This window comes from Asparagus officinalis, chromosome 4, assembly GCF_001876935.1.
Source record: "Asparagus officinalis chromosome 4, Aspof.V1, whole genome shotgun sequence".
Classification (NCBI taxonomy): Eukaryota; Viridiplantae; Streptophyta; class Magnoliopsida; order Asparagales; family Asparagaceae; genus Asparagus; species Asparagus officinalis.
The window spans coordinates 72,435,926-72,442,149 of record NC_033797.1 but is presented as its reverse complement, the minus strand read 5'-3'; positions in this window follow the sequence as shown (position 1 = coordinate 72,442,149).

Below are 6,224 nucleotides of genomic sequence, written 5' to 3'. Positions count from 1 at the left end.
CTCACTACCCTAGTTGAGGCGATGACACTGCCTGTAATAAAGTGGTTTGACCATCGTCAATGGTAGAGGGGTTGAAGGAATGTCTTCAGTCACCTCCCCCTATTTGACAACTAACAGTAGAGATGGACTACCCAAATCAATGGCGTTCATTGATGGAAGAACTCATGAAGGAGAGCATCTGCCAGCTTTATCCAGGATTCACGCACTTCAATCCACGATTCAACAAGATGCACTATTCATATCCATAATTATAATTATATGCAAGCAAGACAAATGCAGTCAAAACTAGATTAGCACAAAAAGTTAAGTTGGATCTTTAACTCAAGGCGATTAAACATTAAATTAAATAGCACCAAGCTCTGATACCAATTGTTAGACCCCTAGAGAGGGGTGAATAGGGTTTATGCTAATCTAATCCGATTGGTTGCCAATTTAAAACTTATTGACAAATATATTCTAGCAAATGAGATATGAACAATATATGTGCAAGGATATACAAATAACACAATGGTGATATAAACAAACTAAACTAGATAGTGGACACTATAAACAACAAGCAATATACAAAAGTAATATAAGATATGAACACAAAAATAAGTGCGTCAATGCAATCACAAACAAACGATATGTTCACGGAATTCGGTCTCCATGACCTACGTCTCCTCTCCTCACCTCGAGGAGATCTCCACTATCACAACCGGGTTTTCTACGCTCACCCGAATAATATTTACACCTCACACTCGGTTTTCTAGTTCACCAAAAATTTTACGATCCACACTCTTGCAATCACACTCTACACCCTCTAAGTGTTGGTCTCTAGCCCTTGTCTCCATCAAGTACTCGGAATTACAACCTACCTCTAGGGTTTACTATCGACGCCACTCCTCTTGGGACAATCCCGTCTCTTACCACACACTCCTCTCGGTGTACAAGTGTATTACAAAGTGTAACTCACAATTAATGCTCGATATAACAACGGTTGTTCTCTAATCCAAGATGAGAACTCAATGTAGGATCACTCTCTAAGTTACACAATCCCACAACCCAATTATACAATGTATGAAAATACTATAAGCTCGATAGGTTGTGTGTGAACAAAGAGAAAATAAGATCAAACTCAATTAAAGTCTAGCAAATGTATAAATATGACAATATGAATGTAAACAAGCTAGATAATCGAGTTGAGAAAACTTCTCTAGAATAAGAGAGATGGAGATGTGAAATGGAAAGCCCAAACCAAAGATGATCTCCTCTTCTTGTGAAACAATCTTCACAAAACCAATTTCGTAAACAAAAACTTAAACAAACTTAAACCACACTTAAAATTTGTTTTTAAACTGTCTTGGTGGTAGAAAATAGTTATGGCAAAGGGGTATATATAGGCTTGAAGAAACCAACCCCAAAATCCCTAAAAACCCACTAAAAACAAAAATCAGTAAGTTACCATTACTATGCAACGGTAACTTTGACGGTCGACTGCGGTGGTCGACCGCGACCACCAAAACAATAGAGGAGAGCCTCTAGACTACATCTGGTCAACTGTGGTGGTCCACCACACTGTAGCACGATCGACTGTAGCGGTTGACCGCGAAAAACTGACAGATTCAAAAACGTGGAAAATTGTGTATTTAAGTTTGTAAAATCAATTAAAAATAGTAAATAAACTTCAAAAATAATAAAAGTTTTAGAGAAGTTTCTACACATGTAGATGAACATGTTAGAGAAAGAATTTATTAAATATCAATTCCCATTTGTGAGAAATAATTGTTTGAACACAGATATATAGTTTCTGAAAAACTGCTGGAAACTCGTTTTTGCAAACTCAATTGAAAATAACAAAACAACTCCAAAATTAGTAAAACTAATATTTATATATATGAATATAAACATGTAAATGAAAAAATTTTTCAAATTGTATTTCCCAATTGTGAAAAATCATCTATTTTGCAAAAACATGCGCGAACATGTGGACGAACATGAACTTATTTAAAACTTGATTTTGTAAATTCAATTAAACATAACAAATTAATTCTAAAATTAATAAAACTTTGGAAAATATTTATAAACATGAAATTCAACATGTTAGAGAAAGAATTTCTCAAATTGAATTTCTCATTTGTGAAAACTCATGTATTTTGCAAAACTTATAAGTACATGTGTACATAAACTTCTTGATTTTTGACTATTGAGTTAAACAATGTTTTGAAACCTTATAAGATGATTTTATAGACTTAATAGAATATGTATATAATGGTTGTTAAATCCAAAAACCAATAACTTAATATTTTATCAAAATTACTCAAAATCAAGAATTGTGTGTATGTGTGATATATTTATCAAAATTACTCAAAATCAAGAATTGTGTGTATGTGTGATATAGAGCTCAAAGTATTAACACACAAGTATAAACCTGTGTATGTGTGATATAGAGCTCAAAGTATTAACACACAAGTATAAACCCTAAACTAATTTACCCAAGCAATCTTGATTTTCGATGTAGCTCAACTTGGTAAGCTTTGCGGATGAAGCTTGAACTTAAATCTTGACTTGAATGTGCATTGCTTCATACCAATATTTCGCCAACCTCCATTGAATATGATCGTGAAAGCTTGATTTCATCCATCATCCAACATATTGTTTGTCTACAATAAATAATCAACGTGTATTGTGAAGAAGCAACATCCTTGCCTTGTTGTGATTTAGAGATGATTTCAAGTTGGAAGTCATCAAGGAAAGTTTAAAAAATGATTGGAACACTAAAGTTTCAAGAAACATAAATTCTTAGGGTTCCAAACTCGAAAAGTGCAAAGGAGGAAGGGAGAGGGGCAAATGTTGGATATCATGTTTCTATGATATAATTTTGATGATAACAATCTATTTATTATGCATATTACTATGTGTGTATTATTTTGAGTACTAACATGTTAATACAGCTTTTAATATCAAATGTGCAAGTTGAGTTCAAGGCCTTATGAAGTGAAGAAAATGAAGAGCTTATAAATACATGTAAATTTTACATTTTCTTTACTTAAAAATTTTGTATAAGCCTTGATTACTCACACATACACACACATAGATATTAGAACACACTAACACATGCTTAGTATGCTGGTTAACAATAGAAATCCCCTATGTTAACCATTAGAGTTTATAGTTTATTATTGAGTCTAAAAATATTTCATGCATATCAGTTTTCACCTCTTAGTAGTCGACCAATAAGACCTATAGTCGACTATTTAAGTTCAAATCAAAAATTCAAGTCTCTGTAAAGTTACAGTGTAGTCGACTACAAGACTTTATAGTCGACTACTAAACACTTAGGCAAAATCTTAGATTCTGTAAAATTACAGTATAGTCGACTACAAGACTATATAGTCGACTATTAAAAGTCATTTCAGACTTCTTAACTTTCTGTTGTTTACAGTGTAGTCGACTACAACACAGTGTAGTCGACTACTAAGAAAATTCTAGAATTTACAGTGTTTGTTGTAACTCAGTGTAGTCGACTACAACTACTACTAATCGACTACAAAGGTAGTTTTCTACCTTTTTAAAAATTTGAATAATTGACTGTTTTAACCGTTTATATCTATTTCTTTAGTTTAAAAATTGTCTTTTCATAGGATATAAATAGTTTATAACTTCAGAACTTTTTATCATGAATTCCTATCTATAAGATTGAAGTTTTGCGCATTAAAAAATAGAAAGAGTTCCAGATTTGTGAAAAATTAACAATCTTCAAAGTATTTAGGCGACTTCTAGAGATTGAAAAGATTCCTATACTACTGTTGCACAATACCTACACATCAAGGCTCATAGGAATATTGTTCTTTTATCAAAGAAGGTTTCTCTCGGGTGTGAGAGATGATCTCTTGGTTTAGAGATTGTTGCAATTTGCATGGTCTTGCAAATTGGTCAGGTTTGTCTTTGTTTTTGTAATTATTTAAAAGTCATAGTGGAAATCTCAAGCGGGATTTGCTTGGGGACTGGACGTACACTGGGGAGGTGGAACCAGTATAAAAACTTGTGTTTGTGATTGCATATTTTCTATGATTTTTGTTATTTTTATTGTCATTTCTAATCTAATTTGCATAATTTAAAAAAAATACTATTCACCCCCCTCCAGTGTTTTAGTGTGAATTAGATCAGATCCTACAACAAAGGTATTTTATAAACACTAACCAACCTCTAATAGCTGACACATGGATAGATTTGAACTGACGAACTTGGATCCCTAAGATTTCACTGTCAATGACCCATCAACCGAAGCGTCCCCACCTGAAAACCTAGGCACATAATCTTTGCTGGCAATAATGAACTACCCATGATGATCTGAAACCAAAGGATAGTGAAGGCGAATGGTTCAATTTCTCTAAAGCCTGACTTCTCTGGGATTGAGCGAAAGGGGCCAATATTATATCCTAAAAATTACTAGCTTTTATAAACCCTTGAGAACTGGCCACGTGTTAGTCAAGCAGATTAGGTCATTTGAGTATAGCCACAATCAGACCAGACTGGCCGGCCCCTTCGCCAATCGCAGTCCGGGTTGGGAGGCGTCTTCAGGTCAAACTCCACCAAAGAGTATTTATTGCGAGTCAGGAGGATGTTTGACCGCCTCGTCAAAGATGCCCATATTTAATACCCGACTATGCATGATGATGACTTTTAATGTGTAGCCCATACTCTGTCACCCGATCACTATCATATTAAATGTGGATTAGATGTAATAACAACTCCTCAGATAATGTCTGCTCCTTGTCATTTTGTCACCATTATATTAAATGTATATGGACGACTCTCATGAATTTGCCCAACTAGTTGTCGACAGGTGTAAAGCATAAACAAAATATCATTTCTGTCGGCTGAGTCAGATTACCAATATATCCTTGATATCTCTCATAAACATGAGAGATCCTTACCATTCTCAAGTTTGAACTCTCTGAACCCAAAACTTAGTCTTGCACTTTTCTTCACACTGATTCTGCCGATTACTGATTTGAGTGTCAGATGGCTCACCTGAGGAAATCTACTAATTGTTATGTATTCATATTATCCCATCAAAAAGTGACATTTTATCAATTTTCTCAATTTTTAAATGCACATAATGTGCTTGACAAAATGCCACACCAACAAAACAGTAATTCAACAAACTCAAAAATCAAAAGGTTATGTAGTAAACCTACAAACTCAAAATCAAATGGTATATGCAACAATGTTCACTTTAAGGAATTTGCCTTGTGGGGCTATAAGGGCTAGTGCGGTGTAATACCCGTAAATTTTAATATTAGTTAAAATAATTTTTGATAATTTAAAATATTTAATTATTATTTTTAAAAAAGAGTATTTGTATTTTTCTCAATTTTCTAGAATTTTTTATGATTTAAAAATCTAAATTTTGTATTTATTTAAATGGTTTAAAATATTTATAAATTTATTTAGTGTAATAAAAATTTATGAAATTGATCAATTGTGTTATCGATACTATTTCGTAGTATTTTGTATAATACGTTGCATTTTTACTATTGTTACGTATTTTTCGTATAATATTGGGTATTATTAATTACGTATTATTTGTATAAATTAATTGTATTATTTCTACTGTTGTGAATTATTTGTTGTATTAATATAACTAGTATGTTTTATTTTATAGATAATTATTCAATAATTATTTAATTAAAAATATGAGTAATTATATTTTAATACGTATTTATTTAATAATTACGTATTATGAGTACAATTTGTGGTATTATTTCTACTGTTACGTACCATCCGTTGTAATAGCTTAACTGACACGTTTTATTTTATAGATAATTATTCCATAATTATCTGAATTTTTATGTGAGTAATTATACTTTTAATAATTATTGATTCAATAATTACGTATTATCTACACAATTAATTGAATTATTTTTACAGTTACGTATTATCTGTTGAAATAGCCTAACTGGTACGTTTTTAATTGTAGATAATTATTATGTAATTAGTTTAATTTTTAACTACATGTAATTAATTATTTTAATTATTTTAGCTTTAAACCCTAACCCTAAATACTTATATATATATTTAAGTTTTTTCTCTCGTTTTTTTAAAGCGACACCAGCATGCTAAAACTTTCTCTCTCCTCTTCTCTTTCTTTCTCTCTCTCATTTTCAAAACACCTGCCGCCGCTCGCCCTGCTGCAAACACCGGCGGCCCCCGACACCCGACCAACCCAACGCCTCTCG